Genomic DNA, 14,002 nt, shown 5'->3' with positions numbered 1-14,002 from the left:
GAATTTTAATCAAGAAAGATAAAATGTTTACAACACGAAAGATATAATCACTGAGTTTGGTGCAAAGTTTAATTTTGCGCTTTCTAACAATGGCTCCTCAGAGAGCAATATTGCACCTGGCAGTTTTAATGGCAAAATCATTCCTACGACGAAACTTTTTACTTTCCAAGAATTTTTTTGTAAGAAAAAGAAGAAAAAGAGAGAAAGAAAAAATTTTATATCTATTTTCATTACACAGTTTGCGGTTTTGGTAAGATAAAATATTATTTTTTGCATTATTTTGATGATTAATTGTTGTGAAAAACATTATTTATCAAATGTAAAGATTGGAATAGTAAAATTTTTCATATTTTTTACTTGGAGCAATAAACACTTATTGAAAATAGTTTGAATAAAATTATTGAATGTCTTATAAGTTTAATATTTATATTTATTTCTGTCGCACACTTTTACGTTCTTATAAATTTGTTAAAATTTCTTATGATTTTGCTTAAAAATTTACTGATTTCGTTTGTGCGCGATGTATTAGTCTTAAGAAGTTTCTTTAATTTTTGTAATTATTTTCCAAAATTAATTAGCAGCAGTTAGATATTGGCGGGATGGTGGTAACAAAGGAATATTGCATTTCAAAATCCAGAATATTAATTTTAAAATAAAGGGAAAAATATGAAAGAAAAAGGAGGAAAAGAAAAACAACGAAAAGTAAATGAAAGCAAAGAGTGCTTAAGATTTACTCAGCAGAAATTAAACACTAGATCTATCATCTGCAGGATTTGTCAGCTTTCTCAGCTTTTGTGATTACCTATTTTTTTTTTTTAAATAATTTCTAAATAAGTCCCTTTTTAAAGAAAACTAGATAAGAAATTTCAGTCTTAATAACCCCAAGCAATTTTCTTTTTTTAAATATTTCTAAGTATTATCAGGCAAGCTAAATCCAAATGCATTTTGGTCTTAGTTTATGAAAGAGTGGTATCTTTGATTTCATAATAGTAGCCTTTACCAGGACTGACTCTGATAATAAATAGTCATGCTATTCACAACTTTCTTTCATTTTTTTTTTTCCTTTTTATTTAAATTTGTGATATCCTATAATGTAGTTAAAATGCTTGATTTTTGTTCAAGAACCTTATAAAGCTTTTTATCTTGTTTTATTTTTGCCTTCAATTTTGTTGGTAATTCCTTATACTTGCTTCGATTTTATAGAATCTTTAAAGTTGCAAAACAAATTATTTACATTTCCATATGTTGAAAAACTGATTTATTTTATTTGTATTCTTGTAAAATTACTGGCCATCTTAAATATATTTATTTTAAATATCTAAAAATTTCATGACAGTTTTTGTCTTATAACGCATATTTGAATGCTCATATAAAAGGTTACAGGCATAAAGAATAGCACTTTATAGACTTATAATTAATTTTCAAAATATTTGATCAGCAATCTTTGAAACATTTTAATTTCTTTTTTAAATCTTGTTTCATCATTCGCTTTTCAAGATTCGTTTAATGAAATCAGCATACAGTATTATTACACAAAAACCTAATCTAAAGTAAAATAATTTAAACCTAATTCAACCAAATTTTTTTTTTTTTTGGTAATTTAAATAACTAAAAGGGATTGCACTTTCCATTGATTTTAAAAAAAATACTCTTCATATAAAAATGCCTAGATTAAATACGTATTATAAGTAGGTATTGTTCATATTTATTTATTTATATTTATTTATTCATATTTAGTTATTCATATTTATTTGTTTTTATTTATTTATATTAATTTGTACATATTTATTTATTAATACATATTCATTTACTTACATTTATTTTTTTTCTTTTCATTCGATTTGATTTTTAAACTGAATATTATTTAAATTAAAATAATTTTTAATACAAATTCAATACTGTTTTCTTCTTGGAAGATAATGAAATATCTAAACTTCAGCTAGAACGAAACAAAAACCCATTATATTATATTAATTTGTAGCCCGTGATATACTTTCCATTGTTTTGCGCCCCTCTGTGATTTTGCATAGAATTTTTAGTTGTAACGATTAAATGTAAATAAGACATTAATAAGACATTAATGTAAATAAGACATTCAATAGTTTGTCGATATTATTTTTCTTTAAATAATAATATTTAATTTATATGAAGATTATTGAAGACAATGAAAAATATCTATATGTTAATTTTTATTTCAACTTTCTTACAAATAGGTACGTTTATTTGAATAAGTACGTGAAAAAGTTGACTTCGAACAGTCGACCGATATCGAATTTGCAGCTATATCACTGTTAAACTTAGTAGTTTTATTTTTTACCCGAAAGAAGATAAGGGAACTCCTGATTTGAGCACTGAGAAAAATCATCTTCGTCAAAAACTTTAAGTGAAATTAGCTCGTATTTGTGCTATGTGGCGTGGAAAAGCATGAAAACTTTCCATGGTTAGCCCAAAGGCAAGGGGTCTCAAACCTCTGGCAATGGGGATAATTTTCGTCAGCACAGTGCACGTCGCAAGACATGAACAGTATATGAAATAATCGCAGATTACTAGATACAAAATAACAAAACCTAGATTGCTAAATTGGAGCGCCAACGCTCTATCCCCTGCCTTTCGTCCCTTCCTCAAAAGAAATAAAAACTTTTTTTTTTTTTTTTAAATATATAAAAAGTTATTCGTAGACGCGTACAAAATATGGATCATTAAAATAAATAAATAGGAAATTCAACTTAATTCTACTCTTTCGTAAATCAGTTGTTACAACAAAAATCGATGTAGATTACGTGAAATAATTAATAGTCCGAAACTAACACTCCATATATTATTTTCACATATATTTGCTATCTATAAAAATTTAATAATTAAATAACCATTAAAAATATCTAGTCCCTGAACTAAAGTTTATTATTGATACGCTAAATGAAATAAAATCTTAGTAAAGAAAAACATTTTAGTAGTTATGCTCTTGAAAAAATTGCAGATCTTAGAGAGAAATAAACTGGTTTTCTTGTCCTTCGCATTGAGTTTTGACTTCATATTGAACAGATGTTAAGAATGATAAATGGCTCTTCTGTCTGTAGAAGATGCAGTTTGAAAATGGTATGCGGATTAGAATGGAAAGGGAAAAAAATGCTGTCTCCCGATGAAGATAACACAAAGGAATTAACTTCTTGAAACTTTTTTATTTTTAGTTTGTTTACACTGTATTTTGAGATATCTAGAAATTTTACTTGTCATTGTGTTGCTTGAAGTCTCAGTAATATTTTGAACTAGATAGATATCGCCATTGTTTCGCGTTTTCTTTTTGTTCTTTTTTTTTCTTTAAATTTTTAAGGAGGGTAAATAAAAACCACTTTAAAAAGTGCTGCAAAAAAATTCGTCGAAAGAAAAAGATTGTAATACTTTATAATTTTTACTGATATTTTTAATTTATCAAAAGATTAATCCACGTGAGAATTGTTAGTTGATGGATTTTTATAGCAATACTATGACATTAAATAAATGATCCTAAGACACTGGAGAGGTAAGATATAACCTGATAAAAACTTCCTTCGATTCAAAGAAGTACAAATATGAAATAACAGTTGGCATGTTTCAAGCGCTTCAAAAATAGGCGCTTGTTTTCAAGATTTGCCAGAAGCCAATCTTTTTTGTTTCTTTACTTCCCAGCCTAGCAAATCTTGAAAATGGGCTTCTGTTTTTCTCATGAAACATATCGACTGTTATTTCATATTTGTAATTTTTTGAAACGAAGAAAGTTTTTAATCGGGTAAATACTATTACATATTATATAATTCTATTTACAATAAAAATATATAATGCAGTAAAAATACTTTTTAGGCAACTTCAAATTAAACTCTGTTTAAAAAATACTCAATAAATATCTATCACTACAAAAAACTATTACTCCTTTTATTAAAATGTGACTCCTTTTATTAATTGTAATCGTTCTTTATTAATCTCGGCTTGGAATTTTCTCTGACTCAGTATTTTTTCAATTTTTATTTGAATTCGTTAAGGCATAAACCATTCGTAAACCATTGCACTTGGATAGAAAGAATAGAAAACGATATATATATATAATTGTGTAAAAACAGATAATTGGCTCTGTAATTTTTTCAATAAAATTAATTGACTTTTATTTGACTAGGATAGTGCTGAAATCAAATACCAATCAATTTAGCTTTACTACTCTTTATATTGAATTATTAACTATCTATATTTCTCCAAATTCCCTCTCAGTAAATCCTAAACTTTCAGTCGAAGTCGAAATAGTCCAAACATTGCATTTGAATACAAATAATAAGAAAATGATACATACATAATAGAATAAGACTAGATAAATGGCTGCATAATTTTTCAAAAAAATTTCTTTTTTATTAATTGACAAAGCTGTCCTGAAATTAAAGACCACAATCAATTTTATACTATTTCTCTTTGAATGAACCAATGAACTATCTATCATTCCGAATTCTTTTTGGCTCAGTAAATTTTGAATTTACAGTCGAATCTATTATAGTCCTACTGCTGCATTTGAATATAAATGATAAAAAACAATAAAGGCATAATAGAAAAAGACAAGATAATTGGCTACATAATTTTTCAAAAAAATTTCTTTTTTATTAATTGACAAAACTGTCCTGAAATTAAAGACCTCAATCATTTTTATACTATTACTCTTTGAATGAACCAATGAACTATCTATCATTCCGAATACTTTTTGGCTCAGTAAATTTTGAATTTACAGTCGAATCTATTATAGTCCTACTGCTGCGTTTGAATATAAATAATAAAAAACAATAAAGGCACAATAGAAAAAGACAAGATAATTTTCTCAATTACATTTTCATATTTTTTTAATTAATTGACAAACATAAAATTAAAGATCAATCAATTTGACAACAATATTTCTAGTGTTAACTCATCGACTATTTATTTCTCCAAATTCTTTCTTTTATCTCATTAATTTTTTATATCTTTCATTCTATGTCAAAATAGTCTTAGCATTGTATTAAAATGAAAAGAATAGAAAACTATATAAACAGAATGGAATAAGACGAGAGAGACGAAAAGGAAAAGCTCGTGTGATGGAAATTCTATGTTGTGGAGCTAAACTCGGAATTTCCATCAAATCTTGAAAGCTTTTCCAACCGAGTCCTTGATTGGGTATCAAAGCAATCGGAAATGGCTTTTCTAGGTTCTTAGTACATCAACGCCAGAACACTCTTCTCCGCAACTTGATTTAGCAAAAGTGTTCTAACTTCGGCTTCCGAATGGATTTCGTGATATTACTCTGCCCGCAGCGAGAGGGCCCACGCAAATAGAAAACATGTTTAGGGAACCCCTGATGGCGTTATTCAATTGTCGTGCATGGCAAGCTCGCTCACCCCTCTATCGAACGAGTCGACGGAAAAAATCGAATGCATGTTGATAAAGGATACTTCTTCGAAAAAAAATTCAGTGCTTTCGAATAAAAATAGCTAACCCTTTGGGAATATGGAATTCCAATCTTTTTTCAAAGCACAAGCTTTTAATACAAATAAAGACCAATCCCGAAAAAAAAAAGCTTCGGATAGAATCTTGGACGCAATACTCAAGGTAGAAGCAATAAAGAGTGAGCAGTAAAAAGAAAAGAAAGAAAAAAAGAGGAAAAAAAGGGGGGAGGGAAAGAAAAAACACTTTTTGTAATTAAACAATTAATCGGCCTCCAATCCCATTCTTTAGAAGAATAAAAAATAAAAAAAAAGAACCTGTGACATTTTATGTAAAAGAGAACCCATGTGAGCAAAAACTTTGCAAAGCGAACTAATGAATAATTATAAAGCTATAATGAATAATTATATCATGATATCGAACTAATTAAATGATAAAAATTTATGCTTTACTTCTCTATGAATAGAAAGAAACAACGCAAAATGAAGTACAGAATTTACATTAGTTTTGCGATTTAATGCAATACTTAGCATTACTCAGAATAATATCCATTAAAATTTTTGCTAAATAGTGCAATTGATTGTGTATATAATCCCTTATCGTGAACATCATTGTTTATATTATCAACATCACTGTGCACCAGGCCTTTAAAGTAATCGGGAAAATCCGCTACCTTAAAATTTTAAAATTAGCAGAAAACATGATACTAACTCTTTAGACATGCATCAATACAAACTTGACTTCCTATTCATAACGGCATCAACATCCGTTACTGTTAAAGGCAAAAGATAGACTGGTGGAAATTATATATCAAGACTCTTTTATAATTTAGGATTTTTATTATTATTTTGTTGTAGTTCATTTACGTCGCACTAGAGCTGCAAAATGGGCTATTGGCGACGGTCTGGGAAACGTCCCTGAGGATGATCCGAAGACATGCCACCACAATTTTGATCCTCTGTAGAAGGGGTGGCACCCCACTTCGATAGCCCGACGACCTGGACACGAAGTCGAACACTTTAAGGTAGAGTAGTTTATCGAGGACCAATACCGCACACCCTCGGTTCCTCCGCAGACTGATTGAATCTTCAACCCAGTATCCCTAAAGATCCCAACCCAGTATCCTACTGATTTGTTATGGGGATATGGAGGACTTTGTGAGTCGGCTGATTTAACTTGCTCCAGTCACCATCAAATACACGGGGAGTTTTTAGCTGGCTGGGATCGAACTCACGAACATGCGCTCAATGCCCTACCAACCAGGCTAGCCCGTCCTTTATATTTTATTATGTGCAAAAATGTGTAACCTGATGCTTTGGTGTCTCTTCTACCTTTGTTACGCAAATTCGGGCTGCTTAATCTCGAAGGTTCGTAATGAGTTTTTTAAAACGTTATTTAATGCAGAAATATTGAGTATTAACTTAAATAATATTTTTATAAAACAAAATATAAATCCATATAATATGCCTGCAAAAAAGTTTAATATAATTCATCCCGATACTTAAATCATAAATTCCATTGCTTTCGAATTGATGGTCAATATAACAAGATTATCATCATAAAAATAAATAAGTATTTGCCGTTTCGTACTGATTCAACGTCAGCGGTAATGCGTCTATAAAATAACAATGACAGTGAACTGTATTTTCGACATATTTGTTAGATAAAATACTATCAGACTTAAATAATCGGAAAAAATAGCATTTTCACGCAGCATTTTCAATTTTCACGTAGGTATGTTTTGTGCCCTCGAGTCACGGCAGATCATTCACTATTTCAGATCTTCACGGAGCATGCGCAGAATATAGCTATGTGACTGTGCGGAAGATCTACCAGGGATCTTAATTCTATAGACTGTTAATTATATAGAGCGGGGATTATTAGTAGGATTATAGCATTCGTTTTCGTATGAATCAACTCAGGTTTAAACCCGGTCATGGTTGTTTTATAAATTATGTTCGACTTTCGGGTCGGACTGATTGTATGTAATACCTCTACACGTAATACATCTTCACGTATACAGCTACACATAATACATCTTCACGAAATACATCTGCACCTAATACATCTTTATTGGTAAACAATTCAGTTCCGTCTTGCGTCGGGGTAGACGTGGAAGGTTCTTCGTAGGTCCTTATTCGTAAAATACAAAATTCGCGTCCTTCACGAAGCCGAGTTTGAATCAATGCCCCACCAAAGTGTTCCCTCGTCTTCTGAGTAAGGCTAAAAATTACGAGTAGAATATTGGCAATCGCAATTCCGATATGGACTGACTGTTTAAAAAGCAGACTAAAAATCGAACTAAGAAAAAATAGAAACCGATTTTTGTTTTCTTCTTTTTAATTCTTCAGCGTGCTATGAAATTTACGTGCTGGATCTTAAATTAATAACAAAATAAAAAATGCAAGTAAGATTAAACAACCCCCAAATTCTTACTAAACGTTTAATTCTTCTACCTCGAAGGCAGTCACAAGAGTTGGCGACTGTATCTCATTTTTACACTCCACAAGAGTGTTCTAAAGAGGGCCAATTAAATTTTACGACGCTTCTCTCCTTCCCCCTTCATGTCGAATTTATTCCCTGCAAATCGTCTCTACCAGAGGAGGTCGACTTTTGTAGCTATTTTATCTGCACTAAAACTAATTCCTGATCACAAGTCCTGATTGACGAGCGCTTAAATAAACACAGCTATTCTTTTTTGTTCATACTTTTTCTTTCCTGCAACGGAATATATGTGTGAAAAAAAAATGTATAGAATAGTGGGAGGGCTTGGCTTTTTTTTCTCGTTCTACCCTTCAGTTTGAAAAGTAGCATGTGCGAATATGTTTGTATAGGAGTACAGTTGAGAGTCAGACCCATCTATTTGTTGTCTTTTTTTTATTTTTTTATTTTTTTTTATTAATTTCTTTTTGCCGTTGCTTTTGGCGTATGAATGGAGTTAGTTATGCCCCGTGAAATGGGTTTTTGATGTAAGAGCATTTTTTTATGTTCTGAAAATATGATTTATTTCTCAAAAATAGTAAGGGATATAAAAATAAGTTTCATTTGTTTCAAGTTTATTTGAATTTGCTTATTTATTTCCTGCTTTGGTGGTTTATGAACTATGAATGTATCATATTTATTTGTATGACTGTTTTCGTGACTGCATACTTTGCTATGTATAACATACAATATATTTTTAGTTCTAAGAAAACTTATTATAGGATTTAAATATGTCATTTTACTTTTTTCCATTGCATGAGTTATCCCTTTTTATTAGTTTCTTTAAATATTTCTTATTTAAGACTATGTTAAGAATAATTAATTTAATTAATCAAAAACATAATGAAGAAATAAAGAAAAACAGCTATTAGACCCATGTTTGTATTTTATTTTTAAATTTAAATCAATCAATCAACAAAGCCAAGTATTTTAAAAAAAGCTACCAGCATGTATCAAATAACATGCATCAAATAAAATTGCAAAGTCAAATAATGACATCAGTAATTTACTTAAAAAAAAAAAAGTATGATAAACTAATTTAGCAAATTATCGCAATTATTTTTTTAAATGGATTTATATAGCATAAATGAATGAATTAACAATAAATGAATTAATAATTGATTTCTGCTTTATTTTTAAAAATGGCGCTGTTGGTGACCTAAAGTGGGTGTTTTAATTTACATGTTCAAGATTCTGCTAGAAATTGCATATAATCATCTGCTAGCAATTAATACATACAGACATATAATTAAAATAATTATGTTAATTTACTTACTTTATCGCCCTTTCAAATGCTAACTTAAGGTGTATCTATTTTAGTCATCATTTACCAGAAGTATTCAGGTCTCCTTATAAAACTGTAATAATAATAATAATTATAATTAATGGTTAATAACATTTAAAGATATATATTATATAATAAGTATTTGAAAGAAATAAAGACAATTTATTACATTATTCTTACAGCGTTGTAAAAGCATTTTTTTTTCTTTAATAAATCATTGAGTACTTTTTTTCATTGAATTCGGCAATACTTTTTTACTCTTCAGTTTCTCTGAAATAATATTTGAACTACAACGGAACAAAATTCAGTACTTTACATTATTGGCAATTTAATACAAAAGTTTCTGCTACAATAGGAAATTCACTTCGCAACACGCTGTTTAATTTTTTTTAGAGAAAATTCAAACAGAAACATCTTTTTACTTTCCTCTATCTGAAAAAGGGGCATATTTATAAATGCAGAATTTTTATAAATCTCTTCCATAACCTGCTTAATTTCTTTTCAAATATTATATATATATTAAATAATTGTATATATAGCTATCATAATATAAAATTAGATTAAATGACGATTTTTGTCTCAATGTACAATTGTATATAAAGGTGTAATATTATTTAAAATTTAAAAAAAAACTATCATTGTCATTTAAAACTATCTTAGAACTCATAGAAAACATTAAAAAAAAATCCCTTTAGGATTCAGTTTTTTTTTTCTGTTTTAATGCTGAGCTTTAAATAGCTACACCAAATTAAATCTCTTTTAAATCAATCAAATCAATTAATTTGCTAATGAATAAAAAAAAATTAATTCATATTCTAAAATATTTCATTTTATTTGCGCAGTGTTATATTCATTTTGTTGCAGATTCAATTTGAAGAGAAAAAATTACGCATTTTCTTGAAATATGTAATAACCTCTGAGGCTGTAGAATATAAGTCATTATGTGACCATAACTAATAAAATTTGCATCTATTATTTATTTTAAAAAATATGAGTTTAGCAAAAAATAGGATGGGATGGACGAAAAAATGTCACTAATTACGAAGCAATTAATGACATCCGATTATAGACTTTTTTACTCCGCCTTCTTTCCAATCATTTTCCTTTTTGTGAACTGAAATGAAGTTATGCTTTACAAAGAATCCTAATTAAGAACAACTTCCTTATTCATTCATCATGTGGGTGGACATTTGTGAGATATGACTGAAGTCTCCCCATGTCACTTTTGAAGAGAGAAAAAACATAATTATTAAATTTTTTATTCATGCGTCATAGAACAACGTAAGAATATTTCTGATAATGCTACGTTCCTGTGATACGTCAATAGCTAATTTGATAAATTGGTAAAAAAAAATGCGCGAGTTATGCATTTTTAAAAATACTATTCTTTTTCTCTATGTAAACTGCCGTTTATAAGAATTTACCATTCATCTATACTTAGTTTGCTGAATTTTCTACTTATTATATCTTGAATTTATATACAATTTTTCCAGGTTAAATGTGTTGTTAAATGGAATTCACCTTCAATTTATTTTATTTGTTTAATTTTCTTCTCTGTTAAATTCAATTTCAATTCTTGATATTTCAAAGTGGTGCTTAAAAGAACTTATTATTAATTTATTGCATTTAGTGAATTATCAATAATATTTTGAATTTGGATTCATGTTTTGCAGAGTTAAGACGCTGTTTGTAAGAATTTATAATTAATTTACATTTCAATATTATTTTATTTGAATATAAATTCAATTCAATTCGATTCAAAATTGAATTTCATAATGGGTAAAAACACTGTTTAACTTTATAAATTTATGATTTGTTGAGAAAATTTATGAAATCATAATTAAAAAAAGTTTTTATCCAACCATTTAAATTTAAAAGTTTAGCTTTAACTCATCACGAAAAACAGTTTTCAGACAAATCATACGTGTAAGAAAGATTTACGGAATCATGGTGAATAAAAACGCATTCAATCCATTTAAAAGTTAAAAATCTAGAAAAAATTTACAAAGGAATAAAAGTAAAACATTCTGTTAGCAATTTTTATAGCTCTCTAATACTTTTCCTCGTTACTTTTTCTTGCCATAATGTCTTTTTATTATTTATTTATTTATTTATTTTTGGAATAATGATTGTTGAACAGCCGACCCAACTTCGGGTTTACGACTGCTAATGTTCAACTACGTAACCTTGTCATTTTGAACCAATCCAGTTGACAAGGAAACTCCTGGGTCAGTATCCCCAGAGGTAAGATTTTTTATGGGAACATGGAGGACTTTGTGACTCAACGGATTTTACGTGCATCAGTTACCATTGTTGTGGGATTTATGAAATTTCGAACCATAGACACTAGCTTTGTTTACATTAAGTGTAATTGAAATTTCATGAAAAATATTTCAATAGGCAGTTTAGCAAGAATATAAACAAGATGCAAGGCCGATTTAGTATTAGATAATTAGTCAAATTGGAACGAACATCGTTTTCTCATGGTAAATCTTTGTTAAGAAATATAAGTAGTTAAAACTATTTAAGTGAAAGTTTACCCTAGAAATTTATAGAGATAAAAAGTATTTTTGTTTACGTCATGTAATTGAGACTTTTAGCTTAAAAGTGGACTAAATATAGAGCCGTTTTGATACACGTCCCGTGATACCATTAATCGAATTAAATGCACCATGGTTATGATATAGTACTGAGTTTCAACTATAAATAGTAAATGTATGCTATCGAAATGTATAAGGTGTTTTTACTTATGTAGAACAATGAAATCGAACCTTAATGAAAATGGTTCCAGTAAGAGATTTAGCACAAATATGAACCGAATTAAAAATTTGCGGTATCACTTTGGTGCTTGTCTTGTGTCATTTTTGGTCAAATTAGCGCGTAGTGATTAAAACTTTGTAGTTTCGAGTCATCAAGTATAAATATTTAAATCTATAAATATGAGTTTGTTACAGAAGGTTACATGAGTGTAGGTTATTTATGTTTAAGTAGAGTAATAGAGACTTCTTAAAAACAAATTCAATAAGTACCGTTTAACTCCAGGCCAATTTTGTACTTAATATGATTTATCATTGGCCGAATTAAGACTTGACATGGAACTTTCGAGTTAGCAAATAAAATTGTTTAAGCTTTCTCTAGATAAATGTAGCACTGAAATTTATAGGAGTATGGAATTTCATTTTTTAAAAAAAAGAAGGAAAGTTGCTTCAACTTAGCTCACAGGAATATAATAGTGAGTGAGAGTTTTGACAAAACTAGAGGAAGTTGGGGTAAGTTTGTGAAACGTCAAAGATCTTCAGATACAGCAGAAGATCGTTGAAGATGAATAGTGTGTTAATAGAAAAAAGTGTCACGAACTCAGTTTGGGGATCTTGGTAATCGGCTGTTGGCGATTTTCATCTGCAGCCAAACCAAAGTGGAAATGAAACGTAAGACAGATATGCAAGACGTAAGAAAAGGATGGATGTAAGAATGTTAGACACTTGTCAGGTACTCAAGAACGCTCGTTAGCCTACCTTTGGCGTGTCTCTTATGCATTGCACGTGCTCTTGTCACTTGGGATTATTAAGTGTACCTGGTCTCTCTCTTAAGCACCAATGGCTATTTATCAATGTTCAGAAACTACTATCAAAAGAATTTTTTCTTTCTTTTTTTTCAGTTACTGTTCGCAAAAGGTGTATTTTTTTATGTTTGGTTTATTAGGTATCTCAATTGCATCACACGAAATAACGCTTGGTGGGTTTGGCGATTCAGAAGATTAGTTTGTAAAATGCTGAGAGTAGCTTTTGCCGCTGTGGAGATGGCGTGGTAATGTTGGATGCTGTATATTTGTGGTGGTAAAAGGTGCGAGAAACTGGATTTTATTTTAGCAAACGGGTATGTATTTACATTTAAAGTAGTTTTTATTGGCGAATCTTAAAATTCATTCTTTTAAAATCATAAGAAAAGAAATTTTTTTCTCAAAAATCTGAAAAGAAATAAAAAGAAACGCGCTTAAAAAAAAACAGATAGTGTAGTAAACGGTCACGAATAATCTTTTCGGTGCTATATCTTGCCATCGTCTTTGGTGGCGTGACGGCCGAGGGTGGGTCTTTGCCTTCTTTAGAAGATTTTCCCTGTCCACTCTTTTTGCAGGTAACTGTTCTCCAGTCCTTTACTTCAATTACTATGGCAAGAACTTTGTCAGAAATTTTGGAGGGATTTTAACCTTACAGTGAGAATTTGAGGCAATAACATTTAGATGTCAAGCTGAAATTTATTATTGCGCAAATAATGCACCCTAAACTTCATTACACGTTATTTTGTTTCATCTTAAATGGAGCCGTGTTTCAATTTTACTCATTATTATGATCTTGGTTAAGGTTCAGATATTATGTTTTAGAAACTATTTTTCTGATTTACCGTCATTAATGATCGCACACAATCATTCAAACAACAATTTTTTCTCTCGGCATTGATGATAGCACTTGTCAAAGTATCGAAACTGTCATTTGCAGCTGTTTAACTTATTTTTCTGAGAAAGTAACGTCTGTGATGTAAAACTACAGGAAGAAGAATCGGTACTGATGGTGATACTTCTTCTGATTTGTTTTTTACTTATTTTCTGGCCTATTTAATACTACAGAAGAAACATACTCTTAGATCTTTGAGCAAGGAAAAGCAGTTTCAAAGTAAATAAGACAGCTAAAAATGAAACTTCACCCACATATATCGTATAGAAAAGAATATTGTGATTGGCTTAAGCTCTAAAGGCCAGGGTTTTGGATTTGAGACTTCAAGAGATCTCTAAATCTCTTTTTAGTATGC

General features: G+C 29.5%; 1 protein-coding gene and 1 long non-coding RNA gene across 8 annotated transcripts in view; one reads left to right on the top strand and one right to left on the bottom strand.

Annotated features, from left to right (window-relative positions):
• Nucleotides 1-14,002, top strand: part of LOC107450669 (homeotic protein antennapedia-like) — a 327,250-nt gene that overhangs the window by 119,866 nt on the left and 193,382 nt on the right. The window contains exon 1 of one of the 7 annotated variants that reach the window (XM_071183846.1): nt 12,935-13,072. The exons of the other annotated variants lie outside the window; for them this stretch is intronic. The gene's annotated coding sequence lies outside the window, so the exon portion shown is untranslated. Of the gene's footprint in view, nt 1-12,934; nt 13,073-14,002 lie in introns of those variants that run through there. 7 annotated transcript variants of the gene reach the window in all.
• The window catches only part of LOC107450670 (uncharacterized), a 93,823-nt gene that overhangs the window by 27,666 nt on the left and 52,155 nt on the right, over nt 1-14,002 (bottom strand). Inside the window, exon 6 of the long non-coding RNA XR_006225026.2 lies at nt 9,188-9,269. This is a non-coding gene — a long non-coding RNA (uncharacterized lncRNA). The remainder of the gene's footprint in view (nt 1-9,187; nt 9,270-14,002) is intronic.

The sequence above is a fragment of the Parasteatoda tepidariorum genome, chromosome 8, assembly GCF_043381705.1.
Source record: "Parasteatoda tepidariorum isolate YZ-2023 chromosome 8, CAS_Ptep_4.0, whole genome shotgun sequence".
In the NCBI taxonomy this organism is placed as follows: Eukaryota; Metazoa; Arthropoda; class Arachnida; order Araneae; family Theridiidae; genus Parasteatoda; species Parasteatoda tepidariorum.
Note: the sequence above shows the minus strand (reverse complement) of the source record. Positions and strands in the feature narration are given on the sequence as shown.